This window comes from Periplaneta americana, chromosome 11 (genome assembly GCF_040183065.1).
Source record: "Periplaneta americana isolate PAMFEO1 chromosome 11, P.americana_PAMFEO1_priV1, whole genome shotgun sequence".
Taxonomy (NCBI): Eukaryota; Metazoa; Arthropoda; class Insecta; order Blattodea; family Blattidae; genus Periplaneta; species Periplaneta americana.
The window spans coordinates 76,809,262-76,833,058 of NC_091127.1; the positions used below are offsets into that span (position 1 = coordinate 76,809,262).

General features: G+C 35.7%; 1 long non-coding RNA gene across 2 annotated transcripts in view; it reads right to left on the bottom strand.

Annotated features, from left to right (window-relative positions):
* LOC138708610 (uncharacterized) overlaps positions 1–23,797 on the bottom strand; it is a 545,983-nt gene that overhangs the window by 498,711 nt on the left and 23,475 nt on the right. For both annotated transcript variants that reach the window (XR_011334716.1, XR_011334717.1), the window contains exon 2: positions 16,133–16,181. This is a non-coding gene — a long non-coding RNA (uncharacterized lncRNA). The remainder of the gene's footprint in view (positions 1–16,132; positions 16,182–23,797) is intronic.

Consider the following 23,797-nt stretch of genomic DNA (forward strand, 5'->3'; position numbering starts at 1 on the left):
GACCGATCACTTGGTCGCTTCGTCGGTCAGTTTTTCACTTGGTTCGTTGGTCAGTAGGACCATGGGTCAGTCGGTTCGTCGGTCGGTCGGTTGGCCGATCACTTGGTCGGTCTGTCGGTTGGTCACTTGGTTCGGTGGTCGGTGTGTCATTTGGTCAGTCGATCAGATGACCGATGGCTTGGTCGCTTCGTCGGTCAGTTTGTCACTTGTTTCGTTGGTAGATAGGGTCATGGGTCAGTCGGTTCGTCGGTCGGTCCGTTAGCCGATCGCTTCTTCGATCTGTCGGTTGGTCAATTGGTTTGTTGGTCGATCGCTTGGTCGGTCTGTCGGTTGGTCACTTGGTTCGACGGTCGGTCTGTCGTTTGACCATTTGGACGAATAACCGATCGCTTGGTTGCTTCGACGATCAATTTGTCACTTGGTTCCTTTGTCAGTAGTGTCATGGATCAGTCGGTTCGTAAGTCGGTCGGTTGGTCGATCGGTCACTTGGTTCGGTGGTTGATGTGTCGTTTGATCAGTCGGATGACTGATCGCTTAGTCGCTTAATCGATCAGTTTGTCAGCAGCAGCAGCAGTAGTAGTATTTTATTTGACGACGTTTCGTACTCTAGATATCATAGATTTCAGAAATTCAACATGAGCGGGAAATTGCCTACAAATTTTGCCTGCTCATTACATGCTGTAAACTGCTACACGGTAGCCACAACTACAGTAGGCCTATACTTTCCTCCCGGAAGAAGCTATGCTGAGGGTTTTATTGCCCTCTAAAATGAATTGCCGTTGGTCGGTTTTGGACCCATAATCGTCTGATCCAAAGGCCAACGTGATCGCAAGATCGTCGAGAACGACTGAAACTTGAGTATTTTATTTTCAGATATCATACATTCCAAGTCGAATTAATATGAAATAGACTGATTTAAGAAGAGTCACATGAATTTTCTATATTATAACATTGCAAGTAATATTCTTATAGCAGAGAAATACATTACCACGTTTTGCTTGAATTGTCAGATGACACGAGAAAGTTGTTTCAGTGACAGTGATAAATAACAGACGTTAAGAGAAGCTGCTTTACTCTTCCATATCGTGCGAATGGATGACGTGGTACACGGAGAATTGGTTATTGAACCTTAGAAGGGAAAGTCTCTCATTCGAATCAGAGAAGAAACATACTATTACATTATTTTAAAACTCTCAAATGTGAAATCTGGAACGCAGAGGAAAATTTGTTTCGAAGAGAATTGAATAGAAGTCTCTTGGAACTGAATAGGCCTACAAACTTACAGACGATTGTTAATAGGCAAATAATTAAACTATGGCATAGATTCAGGAATAACCCGAGAAAACATTCCTCAAATCCATCCCTGTCCACTTGGAGTAGCCAAGATGTGAACCGGATCTTCGAAATGGAGAGCCGACGCTCTAACCCAGTCATGTCAACTGATTCCCATAGGCGCAAGCGCGCGCTTTAAAGCTCAGGAGAGCCTGAGCGCTTTACAGCGGAAAGGAAAGAGATAGACGAGTGAGGTGGTATATGCCGCTTGGTTGAGCTATATACAGGGATGACCAGCAATGGTTCAGTAGATAAAGCGAAGAGAACTTATTAGAACTGTGTCCATGTTAATTTTTAGATCTGTCTGTGAAGTGTAAGTGCATTATAAGAATGTAAGTTTTAATTTTAATTTCATTTTTCACAAGTTTGCTTTCTATTCAAAAGGGATACTTTCTCTACTTTTTTACAGAAAAATGAAATTTTCAGATATGTTTATTTAGTAGTCTTACAGGTACTCAAACAATGTCTCGTAAATTTAATATAACGTAAACAGGTACAGTATTACTGAAGATAGTATATTAAAAATTTTAAAATATTCGCATGAAAAATGTCTGAAGGAATTTAACCCTCAACTGGTATTGCTTTTTAAATGTATGTTAACGATATCTATCCATATGGGTCTATATTGACCCATAGATATACCAGTTGAGGGTTAATTAACAAAGCAACTATTGTTACATCATAAACAGAAGATATGTACCCATGTGTTGTAAAAACGTCAATTTTATAGCTTTAGCAGATTTCGAGAAAATAATTTAATATTCTGATGATAGGAAGTTACGCACCAATATCTCCTTAAAAGCATAATGCGATAAGAGTTTTGTTATGTAATATTAGTTACAGTTAAAACATATACCTAGATAACTTTGCTTTATACTATAATATTATTTTGATTAGTTTATTGATGACGTTTATAAAGCTAAATACACCACCAATATCAATTCCAACTTATTATGTCATACTTAGTCTCTTTCTTTGGAATATCACTTTCTTTAAACATGATGTGTTTCATTCACTTAGTACAGTATAGTTGTACTACTATGGAATTTATGTGAATATTCCTTCTTAAGCCTTTATTATGTTATTAACGTTTAAAACACAACTTCAATATTAAGAAATTAGTGTCAGTACTTCTGTTTTACAGACAATATAATTTATAAAATATCGTACAGAAAGAAGCGACATAAAAATAACGACATAACATTTCACGTTCCGTTTGAAGTTTGTACACCACTGTTTTCTTAATCCAACAGGCTGCCTATTCATATACATAATTCTTCCCCCTTCCATATCTAGCGCTTGATGCCCGCGCACGACGTCAAGGTCAGAAAAATGCGCTTGCTTTGACATCCCTGCTCTAACCCATAGATGTCCAATTATAACTCGTACGAGGTAACCCCTGGCGTACGGAACTCGCAGCGCATAGTCTTTAAGGTCGTTTTTCCTATTTTATATGGAAAGTTATTGACCTTAGCAGAGCATGCTTGACGTGCAATATCTCCTGGTTCTATAGGCTTTTGGGCACCCATTCTCTAACGATAGTAAAGCGACAAGATTGAGTCTCTTTGATCCGAGAGCAACACAGCAAGCTTCAATAGGTCCGTATATTAGGGCCTATCGGACGTAACGGGTAATCTAGAGAGCAATTGATCCCGAATGGGGGTCGACTACGAGAATTCCGGAGCGGGAGACCAACACTTCATATTCCTAATCGAGTTACGTTCCGTACACTGCAGTAAACAACACGTCATGCGGCACAGTCTAAGCTGCTACGAGCTGCAGGAGACACGCACAAGGGATCAGCTTCTCTTTGTGTCTTCATCTGTAGCCCCGTGCATTATACGTATAAAGGAATTTTGGTGCTGCCGCATAATTTTCAAGAAAGGATTAGCCAAGACTCAGCCAGAGCAAAATATCACGTTACACACGAAGATGGAGCTCAACCGTAGCTCAGATGAGCCTAGAATTTATGGTTCTTCTTGATGACGAAGATAGTGAATGAGGGTGAATTGTGGAGGAAATTCTAGAAATTTTTCAAGTAGGGTAAGTCTTCTTTCAGTTCATAATATCGCCTCCGCCTCTCGCCAGTTAGGGTTCTGAGCAAAATTTTGCAATACTAACCCCCTACACTTAAATTATATTTTGTTCATCCATGCATATTTCCGACTTTGAAATTTCTTAAGTCAATAAAATTTGTTGTTCAAGCACCTGCAATTTCAGTGATTCGCTTATATTTCATGTCTAATAACTAGAGACGAGAATTCCATCCAAATGCATGTTTCTATAGGAACATAGGACACAGTTTGAACTTAGTACTTATCCATTTCATTACTTTCCGGTTCCAAATACGTGTAGTCTACTTTTTCCGTGCATATTTCCATGTTTTGCTCTTTTTGAGGATAAAAACACGCATAATGCATATTTAAGAAATTTTTGGATTAATCATGCATATAACATACATTATATTCAGTTTAAATGCATGTTTTTATGGTTTTCAGTGGATACCTCAATTCCTAGACTTTCATATCCCTTATTTTAACTTCAGGAATCAGGATAGAAGAAGGGAAAGAAAAAACTAAATAACAGAAAAAGGTTCATTCAAGTTTGCATCCAAAACTTCTTGCGATGTAGAGAACTCATTCTCTGCCTACAAAAACATATTGACTGACAAGAGCAGGAACCTCACAGAAACAAATTTAGAAATGTTGTTAGTTCTTAACTGTGGGGAAAAAAGTGAAATAAGAAATTTGGAATAAAAATGAAAGTGCACATTTTAATGTATTATTTTTCGCTTGATCGTGTATGTTTCATAGTTTGATAGTGCATGAAAGCATGCATATTTTGGCATTTTATAGTGAATGAAATTCTCGTCTCTACTAATAACAGTTTAATGATGGTCAAGGAAGCTTTAATTTAATAGAAAAAGGAGCATCTCCTGCGGACCTCTGGAAAAATAACCAAGGACGAGAATAATGAAGTCCTTTGTATGAAGTGTGGCATTGTATGGGGAAGAAACATGGACATTACGACGAAATGAAGGGCAATGAATACAAGGATTTGAAATATGGATATGGAAAAGGATGGATCGTGTGAAGTGGACAGACAGAATAAGAAATGAACCTGTGTTGCAAAGAGTGGGTGAATAAAGAATGCTGCTGAAACTGATCAGGAATAGGAACTGGAATTGGTTGGGTCACTGGCTGAGAAGAAACTGCCTATTGAAGGATGCACTGGAAGGAATGGTGAACAGGAGAAGAGTTCGGGGCAGAAGAAGATATCAGATGACAGACGACATTAAGATATATGGATCATATGAGGAGACAAAGAGGAAAGCAGAAAATAGGAAGGATTGGAGAAAGCTGAGTTTGCAGTGAAAGATCTACCCTTGGGCAGAACACTGAATGAAATGAATGATGACCTATTACTGTTTTGTGGAGATTTACTTACAAAATATGGTAGCCTACTGATTTCGTCCCAAGTCCGGTAAAAATTAATGAAAACCAAGAACTATACTTGTGAACCAGGAATTTAATCCAAATTCAGAATGTATATGAATCACTAAAATACTACAGTAGTAGGACCTACACAGGTATAGTAATGCAATCTAATGCATACGAGTATGTAGCACGAATTGTACTAAGAGTACATCTTAACCCTCGCAACTTAGCACCTCTAGAATTTCATGCTACTTATCTGGGGTCTTTCTTGACCCCAAGAGTATTTGTTGTTAATTATGAGGATATATTATAGCTTAATGCATTTTTAGATACAGTACAAACAAACAAAGTTTTTATTGCACCTAGATTTACTCGCTATGTTTAAACAATGAATGAATTAATTAATTTAATTAGTTTAATTTAATTAGTTTATTCTGTATCTGTGTTTTTATTTTTTTAATTATCGGAGAATACATTCATTTTCCTTCAAATAAAGCACAAAAGGGGATTGTTATTGCATCAGATATTAGCTACTATGTTTAGAAAATTAATTAATTAATTTAGTCTTATTGCCTGCTGTAGTAGAAAGAAGAAGAAACTGATTTTTCAAATACAAATAATTACTCTTGAACCTGTAACATTTTAGCAATAGCCTACAGGCAGTTTGTGTTATATCTCTTTCATCTGTTCACTTTTCAAAGTACATCTTCACTTTGCTTACAGAAAAACACTGTCGCTGCAAAATAATTCTAACTAGGAAATGAAATGTTCTATAGCAGAGACCATTCACGAGACCAAGCAATAAACATGAAAAAAATTAATATAGGGTATAATTGAAGAGTTCAGAGCCATAATGGGCCAAGCGCCATACATTAAAAACGGAGAAAACAAGGGTTAAAATTAAGTGAATGTCGTAATTCACTGAAACATATAGCAAGTAATATGATGTGTGCATATTACAACTAAATGATGTCAATCTTCATTAAACTATAGTATTCACTTAATTTTAACCCTTGCTTTCTCCGTTCTTAATACATGGCGCTTGGCCCACTATGGTTCTGAACCCTTCAATTATGAAATAGTAATTTTAATAGTAAAGAAAACTAAAATAACCAAGGATAGCATATCTAGCTTACTGGAACGTTTCAGAGTAAATGGATGTAGATATTAACAATAAAATATAGCGTGGGGTCAGAAAATATCCCATATAAGTGTGAAAGATTAAAGTAGCTTCGCAAGAGGATATATTTCAAATGTTAAAACTCATAAAATTGTACTCTCCATTCAATTCGGGGGTACGAGGCTTTCGATTTCAATGTGTTTAATTAATGGGATGCAATAAGCTAATAATAATAATAATAATAATAATAATAATAATAATAATAATAATAATAATAATAATAATAATAATAATTTAGAACAGAATGTACTATTAAAAGATAAAAATAAAGAACTGTTCTTAAGCCATAGATTTTATTAAAAACTAACTACAGTATTACTCGACCGAGGCGAGTGGAGTCGTGGGCGTAATGTGAACTACAGCGATGACGCTATACGAACGCAGGAGCAGTACAGACCGATTATTTAGTCCTGACAGCTCAGCGACGCGAAATAGGGGAAGTAATAGGAGTGGGGAGAGTTCCGGATTAGAGATAAGGGCGAGCGGTCGGTAAAGGAATGCAGTACAGCTTAATTGTACTGGAAACATACCGCTCTACCGCACGCATGACATCCGATCGTTCCGAAGGCAAGCGAGTGAACAACCCATACACCCATTGGCGTAACTAAATGGACTCGCCTGACCCAGGCGCAGATCGCCGGCGACTGTCAGGACTAAATAATCCTACTGTACAAGTGGCTCTGCGGGCTGCAGGACTCCACCGGGCTCGATCGAGTAATACTATATATAAACACATGAGAATATCCCGCAAACATTGTTATTTATCCATTTGTGAGTAACGCCAAACTTTGACTAACTTTCTATAGATAAACATTATTGTGCACCCATCTGTTTCTGTTTCGCGTCCATGTCGAAGAACAACTGAATAAGATATTTTTTAAATATATTGCAATCTCCTCATACATTACAGTGAACTCTTCCAAGTGGGTTATATTTACTATAAACTTTAAGTGTCCTTTGTGTATACAAGAAATAGACTGGTTTACATCATCATTATACTAGAGCCCTCTATATATGGTTGTGCATTTCATCGGCTATGACGTAAGCATTCTCATGAAAAACAAAGTCGAATTTCGGTTCCACAAAATTATTTAACTTTATATTAGTGTAGCTCTAATGGACTTTAAATGTCAAAACTTATCGTCAGGTCTTTATCTGTGAACAGTTATTTCTCCTAAACAACTTTTTTTTTTTTTCACATAATCAGTATTTATGACTCAATTCAATCAAGAATGATTCGCATGACATTAGTAAAACATGAGTTTTCTTTGTTTTTGTTTTTTTTCCCCCCGAAAGTTGATAACACAAAAGGTGTACTTATCAGCTATTTTATCTTAATTATTTCCATATAACAAAGTGAAAAATGAAGTGGTGAGGACATTATGTTCCGAGAAGTGTTTGCGAAAGAGAAATTATAATTTGCATTGTGCATTCAATCAGGAACTTAAAAAAATAGGCCTCTAATACAAAGATACGAATTGCGCCGCACGGAGTGAGCTATCTAGGGACGAGTGGGGTTGCCTGCTCGAAAACTGGGTACGCAGAAAACTTTAGTGTAGTCACCCGGTGTGGGTTGGGAATGCACCCAGTACGAGGGTTCGCACGTGTTTACCATTGAACACTTGTTAGTTCAATTTCCTTCGCAAGGGCGTAGCTCGTCCCGTCCCAAAGTTGACTGACTCGTACCGACACTGTCTTAGAGACGTTAACCCCATAGTCCAACTCGTCCTGGGTTTGTAACAACAGGTTTTACGAGCTCACCTTACCTCAAGATAAAATATTTCCTTCCATCCTCTGCAGACTTCATTGCGTAATTATTTAGCGGATTTATGGAGTTAAAAATTTTGTCTTGATATGTACATGATAATAAATGCAACTGTTTTCTAAATTCTAATTTTCCGCTTGTATATGATTTAAGCTGAAAATAAGAATTTATAAAACAGTTATATTACACTTAAGGGGCTCGAGAATAAGGTGCTTAGGAAAATACATATTTGGTTCTAAGAGGGATTAAGTGACAGGAGAATGGAGAAAGTTACACAACGCAGAACTGCACCTAACATAATTAAGAACATTAAATCCAGAAGTTTGAGATGGACAGGACATGTAGCACGTATTGTTGAATTCAGAAATGCATATAGTGTGTTAGTTGAAAGACACGACGGGAGTAAAAGATTTGGGGGGAACGAGACGTAGATGGGAGGGTAATATTAAAATGGATTTGAGGGCTATGGGATATGGTAGTAGGGACTGGTTTAATCTTGTCTAGAATAGGAACCTCCGGGTTCCTTAAAAGCCATTTGTAAGTATGTGTTTAGGCCTATATTTATATAACGTACAATACAATACATTTAAAAAAAACAGTCAAATAATGACATGAAATGATTTAAAGTAAACTAATATAACATTTTAACCACTGACGTGACATTATTTTCACAAAAATTGTAATCGTGAATAATTTTCAACTTTTGTACTTTTCAAGTTGTCTTTCTAAAAATCTATCATCTTATGGATGTGAAAGGGTCACTTGTGCTGTTGCACTTGACATAGGTATGCTGTTGGACTTCACATAGGTATCAGTTTCAAAATCAAATCAAATCAAATATGGTTTTTACGGACGAATGTGAAGAATAGAAAGCATTGGCAAGTGCGAATGAAATTACTCGCTAGCATTTGTGGTTGTGGTTAATGAGATAGAGGAATCAGCCCATAGTATCAGTAGGAAGGAAGATAGTGGAAAGAAATAATATTCAAATTTCAGCCTTCTTTCGTCATTCCGTAGAAATGCAAGTAAATCGGATGTGAAAGTATCTTCGACTTCAGATGCATCCAAATACAGAAGGCCAAAACACCATCTCAGCCATGTCCCAATTTTATTCATGTCTTTGTAATCATTTTAAAGACCAAGATTTTGAATGTCTGTCCAACAAGCCTTCGTCAAATGATATTTACAACGACTACACCTGCCTCACCTGTAACAAAACCGAGTAGATACAGGAAATCTTAACCGAACAAACTTCTTACAGTGACGAGACAGGTTATTTGTAAACTGATTGGGGTCGAAACACGCAACTCTGCTTCTCAGGAACCACCTTTGTGGCCTACAGCGTCTGATCTCACATGTACAGAGTGTGGAAACCAGCCCGACCCTTGTAATACAACCCCAAATTATGTGTTGTTCGACTTGTACAATCAAGGCCAACACCACACAACTTTGTGCCACGAGTCCTCAGAGCAAATATGCAACGTACACTTCCTATTAAGCGTAGAGTATTGTAAGGCAATACATCTCGAATAGCAGAGGTATATTATTCAGCAAACGATTCTCGGCGTTCGCGTTGGCTGAATTCACCAGTTTCCCCTCTTCTACAAATTTTACCTCTGCACCACGCTTTAATTCACATTCTATTTCCCTTCAGATTTCATAATAAAATATCGTCTCTTTACAAGCAAAAGATATTAAGTCAAATTATTATTATTTCTGAGAAAAAGGTGTATAATGTATATAGGGAGTAAGGGGTATAAGTGCCGTCCTTTTCACAGTCGTCAGGAATGGTCTACGGTATCAAAAAATATCCATACAACATAGGGCCAAAAAAAGATATTTTTCCAAGAAAAAATATTAATTTTTTATTTTATTTGCGTTATACTGCTTATATCATTAGTAAAATTACGAAAACAATACGTATATCTAGCGAAGAGTTAATATTAGTTTAAATAAATATCTGTGTTCTATTACGTTTTGGTAAAATTAAATAAAAATGAATAGGTCTACGTAAATTTGTTAATATTCTGGCGTGAGAGACGTGGTAACGTGTTCAGCAAACAGTACTCTGTACAGACGTAAGTACGAGTCAGCTGAGTTCAAGCTCCCTGTGCACAGGTCTACTGCAGAGAGGTTGACAGTTCAGTACAGGGTATTCGATAAACAACTTACAATGTCATTTACAGTTTAGGAATATCATATGTTATTAATTTATGGAGAGAGTCGTCGTAATTCAAGCGAGACAAGCAGAATATACAGCCAACGTTTTCCTCAATGAAGGTTACCTAATCGGCGACTTTTGTAGCAGTTTCTCAACGATTTTTAGAAACTGGAGTATCTTTCCTTTTCAAAAATCACAGAACCAGAAATTTATTTAAAAATTATACTGCTTTACGGAAGCGGAAGAGATTAAAATGTTGTATTAGAAAAAAGTTCGTGTGATTTTGTTCAGAAACCCATTATTGTTTACTTTTTAGACATAGAATAAAAATGAAGCAATATTGTTACATAAAATGTAAATTTATCATAATGTTCTATTAATGAGATTGAAAGCTTATATTTACTAGGGTATATCCGCGTGAATCAGGCCTAAATCAAGCTTACAATTAGTTGACTCTCATCCCTGTTCTCCATCCTTGCGTTTGTTGTATAGAATTGGTAGTCTCAGACCTTTACAGTCCTTACGAAACGTTGTCATATGGATACACCTGTAACTTGAATCGAGTCTCTGGACAGCAGGAACCCTGTTCACTTAATAAAGCAGGAAACTCCTGAGCAACAATAATTTTGTCTGGAACCCTCTCAATGACGGACACAGGACATAGTTCTTCTGTGTGTGCAATTCTAAAGAAAGCTCTCTTTACGTCTCTTCCTAAATACGTCAAGTTATTGTATCGTCTATTAAAACAGATGGCCGTCGGCTGAATCTAAAGCCGCGAATCCCGGATTTACTTGCAAAGCCAAGACAAAAAAAAAAGTTCTTAGGATAAATACCGTGAGATCCAACGAGCAGTGGAGTTCTCAACCGCGGACACAAGGTCACGAATGTTGTGGAAAGGTGTGACGGGGAATCCCGCAATCAACATCCAGTTTGCTGGAGTGTCGATGTATTGGTCGCACATTGAGTTCATTGTGACATTATTTGTGAATGAGAGTTAGTGTTTGGTACATAAAGAAGGGGAAAGATGAGCGTTCAGTTAGTTCTGGTGATTATGGAAGTGAAAATGGTTGTATTCGTAAGGGATTCCTTGCGGAGATGAATTTTTAAAAGTTAAGGATTTTATAGGAAAATATTTCAAGGAAAGAAAATTGTTCGGAAATGTAGTAAATTACGTGTGAAATGAGAGATATGTGGTTTATAGTGAAGGAAAGTAATGTAGGGACATAAAACACAGGATACCATGTAATGTGAAGAACGCAAAACTTGTCTTAATTCAATGACCACTGTAATACACTGAAGCACAACAGATAATAATGAAATAGACACAAAATTTCTATATTGTAACTTCGTTTCCACGTCGGCCGTACTGACAACATCACTACACAAAAACCACCAGGCTTTGAAACTCCTACAGAGATTCGTATATCCAAGGCATAACAAAAGCCTAAAGTAACCTAACTCGTCACAGTTTAGTATATATAAGACATAACAAAAACCTAACTAACCTAACTTGTCACAGATTCGTATGTACAAGGCATAGTCAGAGTGTACACTAGTGTGAAACTTCAGTATTGTCACCAATGTTATGTTGGTATTACAGAGGAGACACCTGAAGGGTAAGAGGCCCATTGGGTGGTGAAAGCGAAGAGGGAAGGAAACTACCTCAGCGCTCGTTTAACCTAAAGAAAGTAAATTGGCTTTCATTGCTGCACATTTTTTTTTTTTATTGTGGAATATTTAGCGATAAGAATGGTTACAGGAATCTTAAGCGACATTTTAGACGAATATCCCGAAACATGAGTTCTTTTACACTAGTACGTTGATAAACTTTTTCTACGGGATGTGTTGTTATAAAAAATAACAGTTGTAAACAAAAAAAGAAAAAAAAACCTTTGCGACAAAGAATTTACCACCATTCGAGTTTGCTTGGAATCGAGTCCCAAAAATGTCAAATTTGGTAAGTAGGCCTAATGTCATGCTTAAATTATTATTTATTCATTTCTTATATTCCTTTACTTACTTACTTATAGCTTTCAAGGAACCCGGAGGTTCATTGCCGCCCACACATAAGCCCGCCATCGGTCCCTATTCTGAGCAAGATTAATCCAGTTTCTACCATCATATGCCACCTCCCTCAAATCCATTTTAATATTATCCTCCCTCTCAGCCTCCCCAAAGGTCTTATTCCCTCCGGCCTCCCAACTAACACTCTATATACATTTCTGGATTCGCCCATACGTGCTACATGCCCTGCCTATCTCAAACATCTGGATTTAATGTTCCCAATTATGTCAAGTGAAGAATAAAATGCATGCAGTTCTGCGTTAGGGTACGTACACGTCGAAGCGACGATAAACGATAAAAGAAGCAGCGATGCTATATCAGAGAGAATTGAAGCATGTATTGTCATTGAGGTGTGCATATTGGAGTAACGATCAAAGCCAAGAGAGACGATAAAAGCGACGAAAAAGAAAAATTCCATTTTCTTCGCTCTTGTCGTTCATATGATCTCTGATTAAGATAATATTAATCTGTATAATGACCGGTGGTTATCAATATATCCTAATATTAATCGATTTATTATTATTTCGGCATATTAAATTAATTATCATAGATATTGGTAAATTGATCAGTTGTGTATTTATTCGAGATACGTCATGTGATCACAAGAACCAATCAAAACACAATGAGTTTATACTAGCTTTGGGATGAGAATCGAGTTCAATTTTGTATGTATTTAAGTTATACTAATCTTGAACCTAGCAGCTGATATTTTCTATAGCCTATCTTCTTTCATTAAGTGGATGTATAGAATATCTTCTACTGATAAATCAAAATGTTCGCTTCCCGCGTCCTCGTTGCTCCGATATGAACACTTGATTCTTTGATAATACCAAAGCGTCGCTTCCTAAGTCATTTCTTTTATCGTTTATCGTTGCTCCAACGTGTACGTACCCTTATGTAACTTTCTCCATTCTCCTGTAACTTCATCTCTCTTAGCCCCAAATATTTTCCTAAGCACTTTATTCTCAAACACCCTTAACCTCTGTTCCTCTCTCAAAGTGAGAGTACAAGTTTCACAACTATACAGAAGGACCGGTAATGTAATTGTTTTATAAAATCTAACTTTCAGTTTTTTTGAGCGCAGACTGTATGATAAAAGCTTCTCAACCCAATAATAACACGCATTTCCCATATTTATTCTGTGTTTATCCCTTTACTATTGGTTAATTAAATGTATTATCTATTGTTGAATTTATTTTTTAATTTAATAGAATATTTTATATATTAGGTACAGAATACGAGACAGGCAGTGACGAAACAGGACGACTGACTGCAGACACCATTTGTAATTTAATATCCTTGTACCACAGTCTAGTATATACAATCACGAAGCTCAATCCTAGGGAATATGCATCCATAGATAGTTGCTAACCACTAGGATCGCTACTATCGCCTCATCACAGATAATGCGAAATAGTACCTGCACAGTCTCTTGTTCCTAGTACCCTCAACTCAAACTTCGTGACTGTATAATATACTAGACAAGGAACATTGAGTTTATAGATGTAAAAATTCTCCGAGATTTTGCTTCCTGAACAACATGCTAAGCTTATTCAGAACCAGCAGGTGGATCGCTCTCTGGCAGTCATCCTATGTTGTAAAGAAGTGAGTCACAAGGCTTCAATATCCGTACGGGAAACTTGGTTCTTGTTGTGTATAAACTACTCCTGCCGCGGGCAGACTGAGCCACCCTCCACCGTGCGACGAGCGAGAGAGGGCAGAGAAAAAGACATAGGGTGGAAGTAAAATAGGTTTAGCTTCCAACCTTACATACAATTCCCGGAAACATACTGAGACGTGTCACAATTTCTTAACACCATAATACACAGCTCCGTAACGCTTGCAAGGCATGTTCTCGCACACAGGGGATTCCACTGCAGAATGTGAAAATTGTATAGACTTCAATTCCTTTTCAAACTAGTAAAGCTATGCCGTCCATTGTAAAAAGCCATCCATGATATTACATATCGTAAAAGAACTATAAAACAAAAACAATCTACAGTATCATTATTATATTTTAATCGTTTAACAGTTAATCTCTTCAATCCGTTCCACTTATATTTTATCTATTATCCTGAACATTCTTTTATTCTTCCAACTAATCTCATCCTTTCTGGAATAATAATAATAATAATAATAATAATAATAATAATAATAATAATAATAATAATAATATCCTTCTACTCATCTTCAAGATATCGATTCCACGCCTCCGGAATTCTCTCCCTGACCATGACAGACTGTCGGACAATATCAAAATGCAAATTTAAATTAAAAAATCACATTCTAGTTCATGGAATTGCTTGTTGAATACCTGTCAGTTTGCGCAACTTCGGCTTAACCAATGACATATAATAAATATTGTAACTATACTGTTGTAAAATTGACAATTGATATGTAATGTATTTATTATTATTATTATTATTATTATTATTATTATTATTATTATTATTATCATCATCATCATTACCAGTTATCACTATCATCATTGCTATCTCTGTTTTTCTTTCTTTTTTTCTTTTTTCCTGTATTAGCTCGATGAGAGCTCTATAGTGTTCTTTTGACCCTGTTGACCCTCTATAAGGCTTTAATTTAATTCGTATTATTTTCATCAGTGTGTGTATTTCTTTTTTGTATCTACTGTATATGTGCTATCTGGTAGGATGGAAGAGAAGGCCTTATGGCCTTAATCCTGTCAGATTAAATAAATAAATAGCATAGTGATGTTTAAAAAAATAAAAAAATTAATAAATGCTTATCACGCACACAACATATATACAGTACATTCCATTTATATTTAATATTTACTATTTATTTACTTCTTCTTGTAGAAATTGCACTATTATTACCAATAATAATTATTAAATACACATCAAGAATTATAATATGAACACGGAATTAGTTTCAGGTTTTAATGTTGAATACAGAAGTGGTGGTTTTGCACTGATTTTTTTTTTAGTTGAATATTCTAGTATTTTGTTTTCTTCTGCTTCATGGAATTAGGCCTTAGACCTGCTTCCACATCAAGGAATGGAATATTTCCATCTTATTACTGGAAAACCCAGATTTCTTCTTCCTTTTGGATGGTAATTAAAAATACATGTGGTAGGCCTACTCTATCGGGTGACATTCTTTGATTTTAATCATACCAGTTACTTCTGAGATGTTGTATTCTGTCCAATAAATTAAAATTTTATTGTTCACTTCATTTCTTATGTCTGTATTTCGTTTTTTGCCTAATATTGTATAACCCGCTACTGAAAGTAGAAATTTCATTTCTGTTGTTTCAATAATTCTTCAGTCTGATCTGTTAATTGTCTAATTTTCACATGCATACGTTAGCATGGATACTGCCATCATTTTGTAAAACTTTAACTGCGTGGATTTTAGAGTTTTATTTCTTAATGTTCTTATTGTTGCACACATACCGTAAAACCTATTTAATTTCTTGTCTATTTAATTTTCTGGCAGTAAGATACATTAAAGCCCAAATAATTAAAGTTAGTCACTTTCTCTAGGCGTTTATTATCAGTAATTATTTTACATCTTGAATGGTTTGTCCTTTTGAAAGCCATAACTTTAGTTTTCGTTCTGGATATAATTATGTCGTATTTCCTTGCTTCGATATTTAGTTTATGAGCTGTTATTTTGTCAATCCTTTTCTGAGTGCTGTGAAATGGTAATGGTATGAAGGTCGTGGTAATGATGTAAATGTCTAATATTGGAAAGAAGAGCATATGAAGAAAAACCTCAATGCGACCTTTGAAAAATCCCAAGCCTGGCCGGGGCTCGAATTCGCACCACCTGCATAAAGGATGAAGGTTGGACTATTCAATCACGGCAGGGGATCGTCCAGACATAACCAAATCGTTTGGGATGATGATGCGAAGACCAATGTCAGCACTCAAACTCTCAAGTCTTAACAGCTGCGTATATCGCGTTCAAGTTACAATCAATCATAATTCGGGGAAAATTCTCGTAACTTCTACATTTATAGTAGTTATTTTCTGACACATTATGTGTACGTACGTATAGGAAACTAAGTTCTTCCCAATACATCTCCTAACATTGGCATAGGCCTATTGGTCTCTTAAAAATAGTTTGATTAATTTAGCTATTACACAAAATTGACGCTTTCTAGGAGTTGATCAGACTGAAAGGTAAACAAACAATAGTGAAGTAGGCCTACTCACCATCCACTCTCTGCCACTCGGTCAGACGGTGCGTGACATCTGCTTGTACCTGCAACAAACAAACACGAGTCACATGACAGCTATCTGTGACGTCACTGATATGACGGTCGGGGATCAAGCGACTAAATAAACATGAACAGTTATCATACAATCGAAGACCTTCCTCACTTAACGGCACACAGCTAAAATACAACAAAATATAATAAATGCATAACAACACTGTCGTATAGTATTCGGCCAAAGGATAAACAGTCTAAAAATAATGTTAATCGATCAGTAGATAAAGTGATTGGATAAGGCCTGGAAGGAACAAGATTCGATCCGATAATGAGGCAATATTTTTGTCTTAGTCGCAACTAGGACCCAAATGTACCTGGAAAGTGCACTTTAAACAAAGTCTTGTTCATAAAATTATGGCCTGGCTGACGATATTAGGGCTTATCCACATTTCACGGCTATACAGGGTGTAAGGGGTATAAGTGCCGTTCTTTTCACAGTCGTCGGGGACGGTCTACAGCAGGCCTGCACAAGGTTTGCGCTCTCCGAGCCGGCTCACAGCTCTTGAGCGGAATGCAAGTATTAGCTGCGCTCTGTATAGGGTGGACCGGAAGAAAGGGTGATCTCGTACAAAATGTACACAAAAGGAAGTACTATTACGAGGTTCATGAAATGAATTCCCGTTCAGTGTTTTAAAAACTATCTTGGACTTATTAATTGATACAGAAATATTTATTTTACAGAAATAATAGAAATTTTATACCTACTTAAATGTACAATATCATTTTCATATATTTTTATTTATCAGTACATCAAAACGAGGTTTTATGCTGTTGGCAGCTGAAAGGAACAGTAGCCTACTAATCGTAATGAAACATCAGTTAGAGATGTTCGATGTCTGCCTTGGAACCTAGAATTAAATTCATTTTGAATTTCAATTAATATTTGCACATAATCGTTTCACATGGCTTCATCACGAGCAGTTTCTAGCGTTCGAAAGTAAGCCACATTACCTTCCCGAAACTGACTTACGAAAAGTGTAAGTTTACGACTGAAATCCCGTAATTTATTCAACATATCAACAATGAGCTGGCCTTTTCCCTGAAGAGAGATATTTAAACTGTTTAAGATTAATATCTTTAGTTGTGGCAGATAAAGCACTGAGTATTTACTCCAGCAGCTATGAAAAAATAAGCATTTTCCCATGCAACATTGAAAGAATTTGCCTGATCACCACTTTTCTGTCTTTTAGAATCCTTCATACTGTACTGTAGCAGTAGGTAAGCAACGTGAAACAGTTACTGAGAATACGCACTGCACTCCACTAGATAGGTGAGTGGTCGTTTCCCTCTCCTCTACCTATATATAGCAAGTCTATGTCATTCGGCCGGCCCGGATGGCTCAAGCGGTAGGGGCACAGCATGTCCCTATCGCTTGGTCCGAAGGGTTGCGGGTTCGAGTCCCGCCTCGGGCATGGGTGTTGTGTTTGTATTAGTATAAGTAAAAACAAAGGAAAACGAACGAAAATAGAAAACAAAATAGATAACTTAAAAAAAAAAAAAATTCTGACGTATTTTCCTCTCCGTTTCGGCGAGCGGTAAACACCGATCTCCCGCTCCGAAAGAGCGCGCGCGCTCGTTGAGCGCTGTTTGTGCAGGTCTGGTCTACAGGATCAAAAATGTCCGTATAACACAGGGTCAAAGCTTGATAGTTTTCCCAGAAAAAAATATTTCTTTTCTTATTCTATTCGCGTTATACTGCTTATATCTTTAGTAAATTACGAAAACAATTACATCAGTATAGGCCTAAGCTTATATCTAGCAAAGAGTTAATATTATTTTAAATATATATTTGTGTGTTCTGTTACGTTTTCGTGAAATTAAATAATAATATATGCTTAAATTTGTTAATATTCTGGCGTGAGAGACGTGGCAACATGTTCAGCAGGCAGTACTCTGCACAGACGTATGTATATGTCAACTGAGTTCAAGTTCCCTGTCCATCGGCTACTGCCGAGCAGATGACAGTTCGGTACGAGGTACTCTATAAACAACTTACAATGTCATTCACAGTTTAGGAATATCATATGTTATTAATTTATGGAGAAAGTCATCGTAATTCAAGTGAGGCAAGAAGATGTACAGTCAATGTTTTCTGCAATGAAGGTACTTAATTGGCGAACTTTTGTAGCGGTTTCTCAACGATTATTAGAAACTAGGATTCTCTTATCTCGTTTCGAAAATCATACACTTTAAAAATGGCACTGCTTTATGCAAGCGGGAGAGATTAAAATGTTGCATTTAAATAAAGTTCGTGTGATTTTGTGCAATAAACCATTACTGTTTATTTTTAGAAGTACAAAAAAATGGACCAATATTGCCAATATTGTTAAATAAAATCGACATTTACCATATAGTTATATTAATGAGATTGAAAGTTTGTATTTGCTGTTCGTTTTATGTAAACAACGGTCCGCCCCTGCATTAGAACAAAACATCTATTTCGTACCGGTATGTCTGTATCCGCTTGAGCTGTACTGTGTACTTGTAAACTCCCTCCTCCCCATCCAGCAACGTTGTCAAACGCCTAATATTGTAAACTTTAATAATTAGTTAAATATTGCAATTAGAAAAAAAATGTGAGGTCATTTTTTCTTTCTAATGACATGAATAATCATCAGTTAAATTAATGACACTTATACCCCTTACACCCTGTATAAATGTATGTTTGGAAGTAAAAGATTCTGCATTTAGGCTATATTTTATTTTTACAATAAAATGTATACTTCACTGATATTTGTTCCTTTTAGAATTATTAGAAATGATAAATCGTATTCCAGTAATAATTTCTCGAAGAAAATCATAACCACTCTCGATCTCGATGTTAATTCTCATGACTTTGACAATTCTGATCTTTTCCGTTTCACTATCATATGTCCTCTGAACACAACGAAGCCATAACTACGTATCAGAATCTTAATCTATTATGCACTCAACAAGAAAAAAAAACAGATGGCTAAAACATGCTATTTTTTTATCTACCGCTGAACAAAGAATTGTATAATTTTTCGCCACTTTGCCGTACTTGTTTTTTTCTTCATTACGGTAAGAATAGGCTACTAGCACAGTCTAGTATACAGTCACGAAGCTCAGTATGTAGTAAATATGCATCCATAGATAGTTGCTAACCACTACGAAAGGTACTATCGCCTCATTACAGACAATGCGAACTAGTACCTGCACAGTCTATTGTTCCAAGTACCCTCATAAACTCAAGCTTCGTAACTGTATATACTAGAATGTGCTACTAGTATGAATAATTTCGTGTTAGAACCGTAATAATTATAAGCATAACCTCCTCTAATTTTACGTGAGTTTTTTTAAATAATTTCGGAAGTTAAGTAGTTTGACAAGACATTAATATATTTTCTTTTTAAAAAGAGTAGAAGGGGAACGATGCATTCCACTAACAATAATTTTGATTAGATTATAATGTGTGTGACAGGCTGAGATACGAAAAAGACCTAAAATCTGTGAACGTAATTAAAAACTAAAAATAAATATGTTTTAACGCAATCCAAGGGATTTAATAAATTCACAGTCATTTTCTGATATGTAATTCATTTATCAGTCAACAGCATTTCAGTCCTCTGCATCAGTTTAATACTCTGATTTCTATCTCTTACCACTTAAAATACCAATGCGGTAAAATGTTGCAGTTTTTGTGTGTCTTGATATTTGTGACCGAAGCTATATAACGAATAAAGCAAATAACGAATGCTGGTTTCAAGTTTTCCCTACTGTTGTCATTTCATCAAAGCAAATACGAGTAAAGGGAGAAAATAACAAAGTTTTGCCCCAGGCAGTGAAACAAGATTTAATTAGCGCAAGTGCTTCTAAAGTAAATAATTTTAATTATGAGCTTATTTTAAATAAGTAATAAGAGAGCACATAACTAAAAACACAGTTTAATTTCCGCTGTGGCTCTGAGGTTTACATCCTTCCATTGCAGGATTGTCATACATACAGAATGAAAAATCAAGACACGTTACACCCATGAGCAGGTAAAGTAAAATTTTAATGATGAACGGGGGTGGATATTACAAGAACGCACACGAAATATACTTAATGAATATTGTATATATAATAATTAATTGCACATACCTTTATATTTGAAATGCGAGTATCTTATCAGTAAGTATAAATAATTATGACCTTCGATTATTTAAACAATTGTAAAAAATAATAAGTCCTAAGCTTAGTTTATGTTCCGCAAGTGAATGGTCAACAATGTGAAACCAATCATATTTTTATACATTGAAATGTACCTGAACTGTTAATTATTCTTCAATAGCTAACCATGAAATGAAGGGTTCAGAGCCATAGAGGGCCAAGCGCCATTTATTAAAAACGGAGAAAGCAATGGTTAAAGTAAATACCATAATTTAATAAAGATTATCATATCATTTAATTTTAATATGCATACTTTATCTTACTTGTTATATGTTTCGTTAAAATATGGTAATCACTTAATTTTAACTCTTGTTTTCTCCGTTTTAATAAATGGCGCTTGGCCCATTATGGCTCTGAACCCTTCAAATAAAGTATAAGGCCACTGACTTAGCTCAGGCGACGAACATGTTTATTGACCCGGAGCATGGGGAGTATGGGTTCGATTCCCGCTTGGACAAATTATCCTCGAATTTTTAACAATAATCTTTATTGAACACAAATGTACACAACTTTCAACAATTTTTTATTTGTTCTGAAGGCCTGTATTCGGACCTCGCAGAGTGAGGGTGACTGTGAAATATGGTGGAATGATAATCGTCAGGGGAACGGGAAAATCCCGAGAAAAACTGCTCCGAAATTTTCCCCAACTGCGATAAGAATATCAAGTAATCACATTGGTAATTTTCGGCCTGATCCCGCCAAACATATTCACTTGGCGTTAAATAACCTACTAGTTGATATAGCATTGTTCAGTAACCCACTAAAAAACAAAGTACAAAGCATATACTTCAATCTGTTTTCTAGTAATAAAATTCCTTTCAGTGGGGAAAATTTTAATAGGTTTCGTTCACTGTATCATTGCATAGTCATTAGTAAAAACATTCTTCCTACCCAAGCATTATCAGCGGATTAACATAAATAGGATTATCACTCTTAATTTGAAAAGTTCAAAACAAACTAATAATTCCAGCGGTGAACAATGAACACTTACTATTGCAAGTGACGGATTAAAATAGAAGAAAATCATTTGTGAACTATGAACATAGTGGACTGCATATGATTAAGTTATTTCTGAGTACTCTAATTTAAATATATGTCTAAATCTACATGTTCATGTGTACAAATTTTAGCAGGAAATACAACTTAATTTTAATGCAATGCCAATAATGTAATAAAAGCAAGAAAGTCGGGATTCCAAAATGGATAACGAAATATGAACCGGCTTTTCAGGACGTAAAACAACATTTCCACTTAGGACTGAGCAATATTGATGACATGGAAGAAGATCGTCACATCTTGAATACAATATAGTCCTACATATATTTTATACAGAAATTGATGTTAAATAACTGGAAAATAATAAGGTAAAACAGTTATAGAATTAAATTCTTTACTAATACGATCAGCTTCTGTCGTGTCAAAATTTAAAACGCATTTCCTTAATCCTTCTCCGGTAAAAGATATGTAGGCCCTATTTCGTCTCGTTTATATTTATACAGATCCTGAATAAGGCTTACCCCATGGTAATAGTATATTACGATATAAGAATGGGAAGTGCTCTTTACAAATTCGAGGAAAAATTTGAAAAACGAGCAGAGCGAGTTTTTCAATTTCCGAGATTCTGTGATGCACATCACAAACGTGTATAGTACAACATTTTTTGCACGATCATTACGCTGAATACACAGGCATAATAGGTTTTATTATTATTATTATTATTATTATTATTATTATTATTATTATTATTATTATTATTGTCATTAATCACCAAATGTTACCATAATGTATACGTGCCTCAATATATACGCTTATACCTTCCCTTGAATGATAAAATAATTACTACGTCATATCTCCATTTTAATTTATTTTTAATCTTTTGATGATTATTATATCAGTTATTTACTAGTTATTGATTTAATAATAATAATAATAACAATAATAATAATAATAATAATAATAATAATAATAATAATAATAATAATATAGAGAAACTGATTGAATATTACATGCTAGTAATGAAACGAACTATTAAAGTCAAAGAACTGAAATCAGCCTTAAATCATCGTCATGAAGAGGAAGATGACATAAATAAATGTAAGGAAGCCAGCTATCTAGTGGCGAACGAAATAGCTCGTTCTCTTAAGCCTTCCAACGAAGGAGAGTTTTATAAAAGCGTAATGATCAAGGTGGCTCAAATAATTTGTCCAGTGGAAATTGTTAATTAATTTTGAAAAACTGCGCATTTCTCGACTAAATATCCAGAAGAGAATTCAGAAAATATCTCATTGTGTTCATGAGGAATATTTATAAAAAGCAAGAACATTTGTATATTTTTAATTGGTTCTTGATGACAGTAGTGGCATTACTGATGCAGCAAAGCTTGCGTTTTTTATTCGCGGAGTTAATGAAGAACTCAATGTTAGTGCATGAACCACCACTGGTTATAGTTTTCATGCCATGTACCTCTCCCCCGTCTCCTTACTTCTTAGACTGTCTCTTGCGTGTAATCACTCCCATTCGAGTTTTGGTCACCGGTGGGCAAGAGGAAGAAATACTATAAGAGTAGACGTAGCATATACAGTAGGCAGGAGCCACAACTTGTATTTATCAGTAACAATAATATTCTCACTTCCCAATTTAATAGTTCAGGCTTAGGTTAACGATTCATTCAATGGCTAGCAGCTAACAGTTACAAATCAGAGTGTAGTAACGTTTAACTTTTTGAATCTTCAATTCCTTAGAATTATCTAGATCAATTATTGCTTTGCAATTTATAGTACGCTCAATGTTTTTACTTTATTTGAGAAGCAAATTTTACCATAACGATATCAAACCGTACTTGGCATCTGGAACAGGCAAGACCACATAGTTTAGATCTATTATCAGACTACAAGTTTTAAGTATATCGAATTCACTTGATTAAAATTTTACATTTTCACATCTATTGCTTCCTTTCTGAGAACATTACATTATTATTTATCATTGAATTATAAACACCCGATACATTAATTAACAACAGAGTTCACGTTGTGAGCTCAATATGACGCCGACTACCAACAAATAACTGACAAACACGACAAGAAACAAACATCCAGGGATGAAGATAAATATCAATTTTCCATTTCGGGAATCGAATCCCGGTCAGTTTAATTTCCAGCCATAAATTCTACCGTTGGAACCACAGTGGATAATTATGATTAACATGACGGTTAGGCAGTTTTTCAACACCATTCCTACATCATGAAGCCATTATGCAGACGACATTGCAGCAGACATCAGCACCGAATGCATTAAGCCACATTCTTATGGACAGTTTGCGCAATAGAGCTGTGCACAGTCCAAGTCACATCCGGTCGATTTATTTCAGTCGGAAGTGTGGTTAGGCGTGACTCCTCTGCTAATTGTCCAGATCTGCAACTACGAGGCCAGGTTTACT